The sequence below is a fragment of the Eublepharis macularius genome, chromosome 2 (assembly GCF_028583425.1).
Source record: "Eublepharis macularius isolate TG4126 chromosome 2, MPM_Emac_v1.0, whole genome shotgun sequence".
Classification (NCBI taxonomy): Eukaryota; Metazoa; Chordata; class Lepidosauria; order Squamata; family Eublepharidae; genus Eublepharis; species Eublepharis macularius.
This window is the reverse complement of record NC_072791.1, coordinates 123,452,837-123,467,594: the sequence shown is the minus strand read 5'-3', so window position 1 is coordinate 123,467,594 and position 14,758 is coordinate 123,452,837.

Below are 14,758 nucleotides of genomic sequence, written 5' to 3'. Positions count from 1 at the left end.
AGAAAATCATGGTCTGAGTTGGGATAAATTGAAAAGCATCACAAGTAATGGTGCAAGAAATATGGTGGGAAGTAAAACTGCCCACCATATTTATCCAAATGCAAGGATCAATGAAGAGATATTGAAATTAAACAGTACACTTCCCATGCAATTTCACTGCATGATCCATCAGCAAGCCTTGTGTAGTAAGATTCTTTAGTGGGAAAGCATGACGCATATTGTTGTATCTAGCATTAATTACATTAGGCCTTACTCATCATCAGTTTCAAAATTTTCTCTCAGAGATAGATGCAGAATATGGAGACATATTGTACCATGCAGAGGTCAGGTGGCTTAGCAAAGGCAAAGTCCTCAAACTTTTTTTCAGTCTTCGCCATGAAGTTGATGTCTTTCTCAAAGAGAAAGCAGGTCAACAAGTACTTTTTGACCCTGGATGGATTTTTGATTTGGCTTTCTTATCTGAGACCACAGAGCATCTGAACACATTGAAGCTAAGGTTGCAGGGAAAAGGAAAGCTTGTGTGTGATGTGTATCTCTGAACTGAAAGCTTTTGAAGCAAAACTAAACATTTTTGTGAAGCAAGTTAGTGAAAGTAACTTTTAACTTCTCATGCTGCAATGAACTAAAATTTGTGAAAGATGTGAACCTATTGTAGGTGGAATTCCAACTCACAGATTACCATAAGCACAGAAAGGAGATAAGAATGTTTCAAAATCCATTTGAAGTAGCACCAGAAGATGCACGTAACTTTTTTCAAATGGAACTAATTGATTTGTCAGCCAGTGATCATCTCAGAGACAATTACAAAGAAAATAGCCTGTTCAATTTCTACTCTCGCTTACTAGATAGATTTATCAACCTAAAGATATTTGCTGAAGGCATGTTTCTCTTTGGCACCCCAAACATCTGTGAACAAACTTTTTCCAAGATGAAAATTGTGAAATCTGAGTGTAGCTCAAGACTTACAGATGAACATTTACATGACATTTTAAGGGTGCCTGCCACAAACCTTGACTTGGACATTAATGCCTTGGCTATCAGAAAACAGCTACAAAAATTACACTGACTCCTAGGTAAGCATGTGTAGCTAGATAAAGGGATTCGACAGTAAAATATTGTTCCCATATGGATTGCATTCAAGTTAACATTTCTTCATTGACCTCTGAATGTTTACTGTTGATCTAAGTAGGCAACTTAATGATTTTGTTGCATTTTGATTTAAGCTGTGGCCCTCTTTAGGCATTGAACACTCTAATGTGGCCCCCATGTGCCAAAAGGTTGGGGACCCCTGCTCTAAACCATTTCCCTACAGAACAGACCTATTGTCTGTGTTTAAAAGTCCTCCTGAATAATTCAGTTTTACATCATCGAAAGCCTAGGGAGTGGGAACTTTCCTGATCTCTTCTGGCAGGCCATTATACAAGGTGGGGGCTACCACAGAGAATGTGTGTATGGGCAACTGTTGATTTTGCCCATGTGTGGGGTGGTATCTGCAAAAGGTCCTGTTCAGATGAGCAAAGCTGCCATAGTGAGGCAGAGGTAGAGAAGAAGTCCTGTAGATAGAGTGACCAAGGCCATGAAGGGCCTTGTATGTGATAGCCAAAACCATGAAATGAGCCTGGAAACTGATGAGAAGCCAATGGAGTAACTTGTTCCTTATTGCAAGGAATTGTCTCTTGTTTGCTATAAAGAGAAAAACGATAATGGTAAAAAGCAACTTTAATTCATTACAAGGACAGTGTATTCCAGTACACTGCTTGTAATGTTCTAACACATGGTATGTCATTCTTACAATCTTAAGATGTAGTACTTGTTTTGGAGCTCTTCTGGTAGCAATCCTGCTGTACAGTACAGTGGTCCTCTTAATTTGATAGAAAGACTTCCTAAAATTAAAGGAAACTTCCCAACAGGAGGTTTTATGAACACAATAAAATTTCCAATTTTTAAACTGGAAAACTCCACCCCTTTTTAGCTCTGCAGCCAAAGACAAGCACCTGGAGGGATAACCAGTCAGCGCTCCACACCATGACCTAATCAGTTGGTATGACCCTCCTGCTTGCTCAGAGATCAATGAAAAAACTGATATAGAGATCTCTCCTCTTAATGATGCTCTGAAGGAAGATTTAATAAGTTCTTTTACTGCTCTTCCAGTTTCAGAGCAGACAACAATCACCAACAAATTGGAACAATTGAGGTCTAGACTTCTGGAAATCAAGGAGGGTTGCCCATAATTAATGCCTCAGACCTCACTCCCAAGAATAATGGATGCTGAGATGGTTCTAGTAAAGTCAACTCTGCTCCAACCCTCCTCTGATTTACCCTACGCTATGGAGGCACCCGTTACAGACAGTGTGCAATATGTCATTCTTACAGACCTAAGGTGTGTTAGTTGTTTTGGAAGTCTTCAGATAGCAACTCTGCCATCCAGTAATAAGGGAATGCTTTTATTTTATTGACTGAATGCACTTAGAAACAAACCTCATCACTGTGGGTGCCTGAATGACAAAGCAAACATTTCATTTTTACCTCAGATTAACTGTCCATAAACAAGCATGATCTAGAATGCATTTCAGGACTATCCAGAAACTTCAGCTGCCACATAATGCAGTAGCCCATGTCATAACAGAAATAAATCCTAATAACAACTGGTCAAAAGCATGTTTCACCACTGGATTCCTGTTATTTTCTATGTACAATTCAAGGTGCTGACTTCTACCTAAACGCTAAATGGAGTAAAGTGGTCAATACATCTCAGAAGCCAGCAGCTCTTCTATGCTCAGTTTCTTTTATTTATCTATTTAAAATATTTTATGCTGCCATTCCACCCAAAAAGGGTTCCTGAAGTAGCAAACATGAAAACATTAAAACAGCTTTAAAAATAATATATAAAATAATTCAATAAAAACACAAACACACTACACCAAAACAAAGGAGGAGGGTCAATAACAGTTATTGGGGTATGCCAAACAAAATTAAAAAAAAAAATTCACCCACTCTATGGGGATGGAGTTCCAAAGTTTTGGTGCCACAACTGAGAACACCTTTTCATGGTGGGGGCACCCAAAGCAAAGCCTCTGAAGTCGACTGGAGTGAACAGGCCATAGGCTCTGGAATATCTTAGGAATGATCTTGAGTCTGATTAAGAAGTGAATGAAGAGAGTTTATTCAGGAACTACAACTCTGAAAGGAGAGAAACAGAATAGATACTAACTACCTCAGTAAAAGGGGAGGAGGGACTTCTAGGAAGAAACAGGAAGCAGGAAGTAGCCTAAGAATACCAATCTGGAGACATGCAAGGACAGAAGAAAGGAAGAAAGAAGGATCCCATTCTGCCACCTAACTGTCAGACCCACTGCCCTTTGCAGGTATTTTGTGACTTCAGCCTTCTCTGTACACAAGACATTGTAATTCAATAAAAACACATAAACACATAAACTCACTACACCAAAACCAAGGAGAAGGATCAATAAGTTACTGGGGATATGCCAAACAAACAACAACAAAAAACTTTCACCCACTGATGAATCTACCTGGGGATGGAGTTCCAAGGTTTTGGTGCCACAACAGAGAACGCCTTTTCATGGTGGGGGCTCCCAAAGCAGAGCCTCTGAAGCTGACTGGAGTAAACAGGCAACTTCATATGGAAGAAGTTGGCTCCTTAATTCATACTGGTCCCATGCTGTATAAAGCTATAAATGCTTTCACCTTCAATTGAGACCAGAAGCAAATTGAGAGCCAGTGCAAATGAAACAAGACTGGACTGATATGGTCCCTACAACCTACTCCAATCAACACTCTGACTGCAGCATTCTGTACCAACTGTAGTTTCTAAACAGTTTTGAGGAGCAGCCCCACATAGAGTACATTTCAGTAATCTAATATAGATTTTTATCAGGGCATGCACCACAGTAGCAAGATCTTTACTACCTAGAAGGAGCAACAGCTGACACACTAGCCAAAGCAGCTGGCTAATCACAGCTGGTTCACTAGTAGGGGTGTGCGTTTCGGTAATCTGATTAACGAAAAATTACCGAAACATACCTGTTTCGGCTTGTTTCGGCATTATGAAACTTTTTCTGATTACTGAAACGTTTCAGTAATGCCGAAACAGCGATTACCGAAACGTTTCAGTATGTTTCGGTGATTGTTTTGGCAATCAGAGAATCGCCATTTTGCTAGCCGTTTGCATTTGCAAGCGGCTAGCAAAATCCTGCAGGAAGCTACAGCTTCCTGCAGGCTCTTTGAAGAGGGGAGGGGGGAGAAGGAGTGAGTGACTCACTACCTCCTCTCCTCACTACCTCCTCTTCACCCCTCACCCCTCTTGCTAGGAAAGGAGGGAATCCTTGCTTTGCAAGGTGCTTGCTTGCTAGCATTGCCAGACCCAATGCAATGCAAAGCAAGCAGCAAAAGATTCCAGCCAAAATTCCCAGGTAAGGGAGAGGGGAGCAGGAAGGAGTGATACAGTAGGACTCCAAGGGGGATGTGGGGGAGGGGTAAGGCAAGGGAGGGGGGACTTAGGAGTGTCCAGTCCCACTGCTCCATCCTTCTTCTAGCCAATAGATTCAAATCTTTGGCAGAAGATGAGGCAGAGGATTTAAATTAGAGGCTGGACTGGGACAGCCTCTGTTGCTGCTGTGCTGGACTGTGGAGAGAGTGAGAGACTGCTGCTTCTTCTCTGCCTTGGCCTTCTGGACTGCACCGAGTGGACTTCTGCCTGGAGTGGACTTCTGCCTGTGGATCAACTCAGGGCTGAACATTCAGGAGAGGACTGGTATGATATATTTTTTTTAGGGGAGAGACAGGAGGAAGGGAAGGCACAGAGTTTGTTTAAATTGATGCTGGGCCAATTTGCTGGCCTTTGCTAAACAATGTTTCACTGTGGTTTGCTTATGGTTTGAATTATTGTTCCCTGTTTCATCTTTTGGGGCCAGCCATGGCACTAAACTGGGAGCATTTTTACTGGGTGTGGGGGGGGGGTTGCACCCCTGCTAGCATGTTTCCTGCCTTTTAACTCTCTGGCCTGGCTCTGCACCATGGCTGTGGGCCTGGCCAGGCCCAAACCAGGTCTGGATCTGCACTGCAGGGAGGGCCTTGGATTGTTTGTTCCCTGTGTCATCTTTTGGGGCCAGCCATGGCACCAAACTGGAAGCATTTTTACTAGGTGTGTGTGGGAGGAGTTTTTACCCCTGCTAGCATGTTTCCTGCCTTTTAACTCTCTAGCCTGGCTCTGCACCATGGCTGTGGGCCTGGCCAGGCCCAAACCAGGCCTGGCTCTGCACTGCAGGGAGGGACTTGGGTTGCTTATGGCTTAGATTGTTGTTCCCTGTGTCATCTTTTGGGGCCAGCCATCGCACCAAACTGAGAGCTTTTTTACTGAGAGGGGGGGAGTGCAACCCCTGCTAGCATGTTTCCTGCCTTTTAACTCTCTGGCCTGGCTCTGCACCGTGGCTGTGGGCCCAGCCAGGCCCAAAACAGACCTGGGCCTTGACTTTTGGGGGTTGTGCAGTTTATGGATCTCTACTAACATCCCACCTTTCTGTTCAAAGCCTCGAGGAGGAGAGGACTTGCTGCACGCCCGTCTGCCTGAACATCGCTGGACTGCAGGACTGGTCAGTGAGTCTGTGACTCCCCGGGGTTAAAATTTGGGTGGGCATAGGGGTGGGTTTTTGCTTGCCTGGGTGGAGGGAGGTACATTTTCAGAACACCGCATCCACACCCCACACAGACACACCACAGAAAAGTTTTCCCTGTTAAATAGTGACTTAGGAAGGTAGGCCAGTTTGTAGGCGTTCAGTGGCTAATTGCCCTCAACTTAATCGATAGGGAACCAAGCGTAGCTTGTTTAAAACAGTAAATAGGGATCTGCAGGACAAGCAGTAGTTAGAGTTAGGTTATATATATTGGTATAGTTGTTAATAGGCTTCCCATTAGTGCTCCCATAAGTAGGGTTTCACTGCCCATCTCTGGCACCTGTGGTGGAGCCAGGCTGGCCCGGGTATACTAGTCTTGTTAGTGTCTAAGGCTCTCACTTGTTATTGGGGTTTAGGGCCAGCTCAATTCCGGAAGAATTCAGCTGTTTGGCAGGCTCAGGTCCCCCAACATAAATAGGGTTGTTTAAAAAGACATTAGATTGACCGTCTCAAAGACAAGTTAGAGCCACAAGAAGAACAGATTTAGAAGCAGGTAGATAGGTCTTGAAAACAAAGTTCCCCTTTGTTTTCCCTTGATTTCTGAATAGTCAGAGTAGCTTCCGCGAGGGGAAAGCATGGCAGAAAGGAAAGTTGAGAGGGGCCCTGGGGGAAAGGCCAGAGATAAATCTAGACGGGAGGAGGGGAGGGGGAGGGGGACTGCTGCAGCAGCCCCCCCATCTGAGCGGAGGAGGCCCTCCCCTGCGCTGCTGCCGTTCACCAGCCTGGCTTCTGGTGACAGGAAGAGGGTTCGCAAGGCTCTCTTTCCTGAGGCAGCTGCTGGAGGCCCACCCCCAACCCAGGTGTCTCAGGCAGGGGCTGGCACTGGGCAGGGGCCTGCTGCTGAGGCTCCTCCTCCTCTAGTGGTTGCGAGCCAGCTGCTGGAGGAGGGGCAGCATGTGGTGTCTCCTGGGATGGACGTGGGGCATGTGACTTTTCCATCCCTCACGATCACTCCAGGAACCTGGAGGATGTTGGAGGAACTGCCGGTGAGACCCCCTGTGGGGCAGTCCACCCGTTTCCTCTGAGGCCAGCAGCAGGCCTCTCACGGCTGTGCGGGAGGAAAGGGTGCAGGAGGAAGAGGAAGAGACTGTGGTGGAAGAGCCCACATCTCTGCCCCTTCAGCCTCGTCCATCACCAACTGCCCGGCCAAGAGTGGGACACGGTGTGTCCAGCCAGAGCACCTCACAGGAGATGTCTCAGGGTGGGCCCGTGAGCGCTTCTTCTGTGAAGCATGGGCAACCCTTCAGCTCTGAACTCTGGAATCACTTCCAGAGAACGGAGGACCCCCGAGTAGCCCAGTGCCTGCATTGTAGGCAGCGTGTCAGCCATGGTAGAGATGTGAACCATCTCTCCACGTCTGGGATGAGGACCCACATGAAAAGGTACCACCAGGCGGTGCTTCTTCGGGGGGAGAGTTTGAGTGGCACCACACAGCTGCCAGCTAGCCAGGAGGAGGCAGGCTCCTCTGGTGCTCTCCCCCCAAGGGTTCCTATAGGGCAGGGACGCCAAGCCTCTCTGCCAGAGATGCTTGGTAAGCAGGGCCCTAGTGTGCCCAGAGAGGGGATCCGGAGGGCAAGCCGGCGTTTCACACGCCACATCATCAATATGGTAGCTGTGGATGGAAGACCGTTCTCCATAGTTGAAGACTTCGGTTTCTCAGGGCTGCTCCGCGATTTCTTTCCCTGGTACGCCGTCCCTGCTCGCATGCCGTTGAGCAGATTGGTGGTGCTCTCATTTTACAGGGCTGCCAGGAACCATGTGAAGGCACAGCTGTCCCGGGTTGCCAGGAGAACTGCACACTTCACATCCAACATCTGGACCTGCCCAAGTGTGCAGCAAGCGTACCTGTCGCTTATTGCTCACTGGTGGGAAACCGAGGAGGTTCTGGGGGGGGGTGTCTGCAGCTATCCGGGGATGGATGGGAGACCGCCAGGCTGGCTACCGCAAGGCCTTGCTCCACGCTGAGGTTCTCGACGTGTCGCACATGGCGGAGAACATTGTTGCCACCCTAAGGAGACAGTTGGAGGAGTGGATAGGCCAGGGACCCGCCACCATGGGATGCATGGTGACGGACGGTGGCAGCAACATGAGGGCAGTAGAGCAACTAGTGAGCCAAGAGCGCATTTACTGTGCGGCCCACAAGCTACACCTAGTGGTGAGAGATGCGCTTGGGGCGGGCTCCTCAAAGGAACCCCGTGATCCCCGGACTCGTGACTTCCAGTTACTGCTCCAGAAATGTTGGAGGCTCACGAGTCACTTCTCGTGCAGCGTGACAGCCACTCACAAATTGCGCCTGAAGCAGGTCAGGACAGGCGTGCCGAAGCACGTACTGTTCGCTGACATCAGCACTCGCTGGAACTCCACCTGTGCCATGCTTGAGCGCTTGGTGGAGCAGCAGGCTGCACTCCACACGTGGCTGTCCGAGAGCGGCAGTGCGAGTCAGGTGGGTGAGTTCAGCCGTGAGGATTGGCTCACCATCACCCAGACAGTGGAGGTCCTGAAGCCCTTCAAGGACTTCACTGTGGCGGTCTCATCAGACACGGTGACCCTGGGTCTGGTCATTCCCCTGGTGCACACGCTCCAGAGGAATCTGGCCACCTTTTCAGACCCAGATGCTCCTCGTGCTGACATCGTTCCAGCAGTGCGCGCGCTGGTGAAAAGGCTGCAGCATGGCATAGCTGCCAGGCTAATGCCTCTCACACAGAACATGTCGTACATGTTGGCGACCATGTGCGACCCGTGCATTAAGGGCACTTTCGCCGAGTGGGACGGGAACCTCACCCAAAACCAGAGATGGCCTCTGCACTTGGGTGAGGCGCAGGCAGGCCATGAGGGGACACCTGTCGACAGAGGGGATGGGAGAGGGGCCCTGCCATGTGGGTCCCTCTCACACCCCCTCTGAGCGGGCTCTCCCCGCAGCCAGCACCGGAGTGCTGATGGAGATGGAGTTGCTCTGGTGGGTCCTCAGCCCCTCTGGGATCGTGAGGAACGTGAGAGAGGATTTGGTGGAGGCAGTGGTCAGGGACTACCTTGTGGAGCCCTGCGAGTTGCTCTCCACCAATCCGCTCAGCTACTGGGCCAAGAAGGAGTCGGTCTGGCCGGACCTCTCCTTGGAGGCGCAGTGGCTGCTCTCATGCCCTCCAACGAGCGTAGAGAGCGAGCGCATCTTTTCTCATGCGGGCGACATTGTCAGCTCACATCGCTCTCGCCTTCTCCCATGGAGAGTTGAGCAGTTGACCTTCCTGAAGGTCAACTCTCGCCTCTTCAATTTCTCAGGACTGGACTTCCAGAGTGAATGAGGTGAGCCCACCTTGTGGCCTGCACCCCCTGCGAGTCCAGTCCTTTGGAATCGCACTCTTCCCTGCATAAAACTCTTAGAGGCAGTTAAAACCAGCCAGCAGAAGGAGGGTGGTTAGGTACCAGTGGCAAAGGGAATCCACCCTGCAATTTGAACTCCCCCTCCCAAAGGGAATTTAAAACATCTCCCAATACTGTGACAGACTCTGTGGGACCAAATTTATTCTGAAATATAATGTCATGCCCCAGAAATGTTGATTGCCACTGGAGGGAGAAATAGGTTAAGATAGGGACTTGTTAGGTAGGGATGCTGATGTTCAGTGTTAAAATGTTAAATTTTAATGTTTTCTATGTTGTTTCGAAATGTTTAACTTGGGTGTGCTTGGTGGGGTTGGGGGACAGTTGGGGGAGTGTTGGGGATGTTGCGTATGGCCACCACCAGCTGATGATGATGTCTCACAGATGTTTCCAGATAGAGGCTGAGGCTGGTGGAGGGGGGGGGTACCTCTGCAACACTGCTCCGGAAATGCCACTGTGTAGTGCCCGTGGCAGTGCCCAGTTCAGCTTTGTGTCGTTTCTCCACCAGCTGAACTGAAAGCATAGCTGCAGGAAATGACAATGGTTCTGCTGGACCTTGTTGCAATGGTTTCCCCCTACTGAGTTTGGTTTGGGAGAGATGGGTGATGGCCTCACGTGCCAAGAAATAAAGAGCCTTTGGGGGGGAAAAAGTGTGTGTGTGGTTTTTGTTAATCTGTCCTTGTTTTCTGAAATGGAAGATATGTTACCTAGAGGTCTTAAGGAATTAAGGTGTTTTTGTCAGGAATTGTGTTGTGCTTACTTGATGTGAAGTGAGTTGTGTTGTTTTTTGGCTAGGATAATGCTGGCATGTCCTTTGGTGTGCCCTACTACTGTGTGACCTAAATCTGTTCAAGAAATAAAGTGTTTTTGACAGGAATTGCGTTTTGTTGTTTCTCTGTTCTGAAGTGAGTTGTGTTATTTTTGTGTAGTGACCTGCTTTTGTGCCCTATTGTGCCCTCCCGCTGTGTAACCCACATCTTTTCCAGAAATAAAGTGTTTTGCACGGTTATTGTATTTTCGGTAATTCTGTAATCTGAAGTGAGTTGTGTAATTTTTTGTAAGAAGCTGCTATCATGACCTATTGTGCCCTCCTGCTGTGTAAATTAAAGCAGTTCAAGAAATAAAGTGTGTTTCTGAAGGTATTGTGTTTTTGGTGATTCTCTGATTTGAAGTTAGTTGGGGTCTGTGTGGGGCTGTAGGGGGTGGATTTTGGGGACTGAAAACACCTACTTTGGGAGGCCATAAAATGGCCCCCCAAAGTGGGAGCAGGCTGAGCCTTGGTGAAGGGTGGGAGGACAGGTGAGAGAAGGGCCCCTGACATTTGGGGGCATTTTGCATGCAAAATGCCCCCCCTAGCCAGACAAGCCTCTCTTATTTCCTCCTTAGTAAATAATGGAGAAAAGGAGGGGGCTGAGAGCACCTATTTTGGGAGGCCATAAAATAGCCCCCCAAAGTGGGAGCAGGCTGAGCCTTGGTGGAGGGTGGGAGGACCGGTGGGAGAGGGGCCCCTGAGGGTTGGGGGCATTTTGCATGCAAAATGCTACCCCTAGCCAGACAAGCCTCTCCTTTTTTTCCCCATAGGAAAGAAGGGAGAAAAGGAGGGGGGTTAAAGGGCATCTACTTTGGGAGGCCATAAAATGGCCCCCTAAAGTGGGAGCAGGCGGAGCCTTGGTGGAGGGTGGGAGGACAGGTAGGAGAGGGGCCCCTGAGGGTTGGGCCCTCTCCCACCTGTCCTCCCACCCTCCACCACCTAGCAAGATGAGGACTTTTTTCCCCATAGAGAACAATGGAGAGTGTAGGAGGATGGGGGCACCTTGTTTGGGGGGGCATAACATGGCCCCCCAAAGTCCAAACTTTCTGAAACTTGGGGGGAGTTAGAGAAGAGTTGGGAGAAGGTCCCCACCAAGTTTGGCATGATTCGGTGGGAAAATGCCTCCCCCAGGCTTCCAGAAAACCGGGAGAGGATTTTCCCATTGAAATCAATGGCCGAAACAAGCCGAAATACCGAAATGAGTACCAAAATGTGAATACCAAAATGGCTTGCCATTTCGGTATTTGCGATTACCGAAACGGTTTCCTGTTTCGGTTATAACCGAAACAGGAATACCGAATTGCTCTGGCCTTGCACACCCCTACTCACTAGTCCTTGTAGCTATTGCTACCCCCTGTTTATCCAAGAAGAGGCCCAGGTCCAGAAGCACTCCCAATCTACGAACCTGCTCCTTCAGTGGGAGTGCAACCCCATCCAGAACAGGAGAGGTGGGCACAAACCAAAATACGAACTGAATTTCATCACAAAACAGGCCGGCTCGTGGTTTGTGAACCAGTGGTTTTTGGGAACTCATTTCTCACAAATCATGACAAATTTTAGCCCGGTTTGTTTGGTTCATATTTCGGTTTGTCACTGCAGACAGTCAATCAGTTTCCTAGGCAACAGGGGGTGGGGGTCGACTCTCTGCAGACCTTCTGCTGATCTGGAAGTGATGTTTTAACAAACTGAACAAACCAGTTTGTAAACCAGGGCAAGTTAATGAAAGTTCGTAGCTTATGGTTCATGAAACGCAATGAACCATGAACTGCACAGTTTGGAATTTTCCCAGTTCGTGCCCATCTCGAGAGAGAACTCATTTCCTGGATCAGACCTTTCCCCTTTCCAGTAGCACCTATATCTTGTTGGGATTAAGTTTCAACTTCTTAGCCTTCATTATTCCAAATTGCCTCCAGGTAGTGCTCACATTTTTCACAGCCTCCATGGAATTTGTTGGAAGTGTGAAACAGAGCTAAAAGTCATCTGCATCTCATACTCAAGGCTGCTTCAAAGTGGTCAAATCTGAGACAACACTGAAAGTTCCTGTATGATATCTGAGCAATTGAGATTATGAAATCAGAGCAAATCAATTAATGATACTAAGTAAGGCCGACAATTCTGGCTTGGGAAATTCCTGTGGCAATGTTTGGGAAGTATTTGGGGAGGGAGCTTAGTGGGGATGTGATATATTATGTGATGACATATGCAGGACAAAGGTCAGTTCCTACAACTCCTCCCCTTCCTGTGAGATTTCTTCCTCCCACCAAATTGTATCACCTAAAATAACTTTCCCCCCTTCTTTTCTCCCACTCTATTCTAATAATAACCTTCAATTTATATACCACCCTTCAGGACAACTTAATGCCCACTCAGAGCAGTTTACAAAGTATATTATTTTTATCCCCACATCAAACACCCTGTGAGGTTGGTGGGGCTGAGAGATCTCCTAGAAGCTGTGACTGACCCAAGGTCACCCAGCTGGCTTCAAGCGGAGGAGTGGGGAATCAAACCCGGCTCTCCAGATTAGAGTCCCGCGCTCTTAACCACTACACCAAACTGGCTCTCAAACTGGCTTCTCCCACCTTACATCACCTGTAGGATTCTGTATGCGTGTTTTCTGTATATCATACTAACCTTTTGATTCTGAATATTTTTGCTGGTATAACTAGCTGCTATATGGTTATGTTCCACTCTATCTAAAAATCTTTCAAAATTCTCTTCAGATTTTTCTAAGGAGAAAAATTCTCTATGAAGACCCATAGGATGCCAACTAATATGAGTACTGTTCCTCTCTCAATCACCAGTTGGCCTTTGGCCTTTAGTGTATTTACAAGTGATGATCAGTTTCTCTTAGCCTCTACTGTATATCATAGGACAAACAAGAAGTCCTAGAACATCCACCCTCTGTAGCTACTCTAGGACTTCAGTCCCTCCTAGACTCTATGGTTTACTATAGAGTCCACCTTCTGAGCTTGCTATTTCTGCCATGCTAACTGATCTCTGTAGCCTAGTTGTAGACTTCACTGGTAAGCTGGCAATCCTAGTACCAAGAAATTATACAGGAAGAAGTAGAATCATAGAATCATAGAGTTGGAAGGGCCCATACAGACTATCTAGTCCAACCCCCTGCCCAGTGCAGGATCAGCCTAAAGAATCTCTGACAATTATTCATCCAGCCTCTTCTTGAAAACTGCCAGTGAGGGGGAGCTCACCATCTCCCTAGGCAGCTGATTCCACTTTTGAACTACTCTGACCGTGAAAAAGTTTTTCCTAATATCCAGCCGGTACCTTTGTGCATGTAATTTAAGCCCATTGCTTTGGGTCCTATCCTCTGCTGCCAACTGGAACAGCTCCTTGCCCTCCTCCAAATGACAGCCTTTCAAATATTTAAAGAAAGCAATCATGTTCCCCCTCAACCTCCTCTTCTCCAAACTAAACATTCCCAAGGCCCTCAGCCTTATCTCATAGGGCTCAGTCTCCAGACCCCTGATCATCCTCGTCGCTCTCCTCTGCACCCTCTCGATTTTGGCCACATCCTTTTTGAAGTGAGGCCTCCAGAACTGCACACAATACTCCAGGTGTGGCCTGACCAAGGCAGTATAGAGAGGGGCTATGACCTCCTGCGATTTCGACGCTATGGCCCCTTTGATACAACCCAAGATTGAATTAGCCTCTTTTGCCACCGCATCACACTGACTGCTCATATTTAGTTTATTTACAGTCCACTCTTACCCCAAGATCCCTTTCACATATACTACTGCCCAGAAGTCTATCCCTCATCCAGTATTTGTGCTTCCCATTTTTGTGGCCCAGATGTAATACTGTGCACTTGTCTTTGTTGAACTGCATCCTATTCACAGCTGCCCACTTCTCCAGAGTATTCAGGTCTTGTTGAATCTTAATTCTATCTTCTTGGGTGTTTGCTACTCCTCCCAATTTGGTATCATCAGCAAATTTAATGAGCAGCCCTTCCACTCCTTCATCCAGATCATTGATAAAAATATTGAAAAGTACCGGGCCCAAAACCGAGCCCTGTGGCACCCCACTGGACACCTCCCTCCAATCTGATGAAATGCCGTTGACCACCACTCTTTGAGTGCGGTCCTCTAACCAGTTCGCTATCCACCAAACTGTCCTATAGTCCACTCCACAGTCTTCCAGTTTGCCCATCAGAATGTCATGGGGGACCTTATCAAAAGCTTTACTGAAACCCAGATAAATCACGTCAACAGAGTTCCCCTGATCCAGTAAGCTGGTCACTCAAGCGAGTGTATGGCTTTCAGAAGGGAGGCTTGACAATACTTGCAGCTCATCATACTGACTGGCTAATTATGCCAGGAATGATAGCCAAAAGCTCAAAATATAAGCAGCCAAAGAGAGCTAAACAGTTTATTTTTTTTCAGGTGAATGATTTATTATACATTAGCAAAAGAAACAACATTTTTTCTACAGAATTTATGTCAATCTATTTTACATGGACAACAAGAAGAAATGGTCAGATCTTGCTAATAATTCTATAAACTCTCACAGAGTGTTATCTATTATAACGTCCATATCTACTATTCAATACTTTCAATATAGACTGTCCTTAAAGCTTTTCTTATTTACAGGAATTGTATTATAACTGGGATATCACTAGGGACTTAAACAACTTTGATTTTAAATGGCCAAATGAAAGCCAAGAAATGTAAGACCACCCTATGTCACCGTTTTTTATTTTCACTATTTAATTTGAGATTAAGAATGAGGCTGAACAGAAGTAAAGGAATGCCAGACTGGAAAGAAGCACAACTGATGTTTCACAGTGAAGTTTTGTGATCAGGGCATAAAGGATAAAAATATAAGGTATTATATAGACTGAAACAATAGTGCCTTCAATTATAAT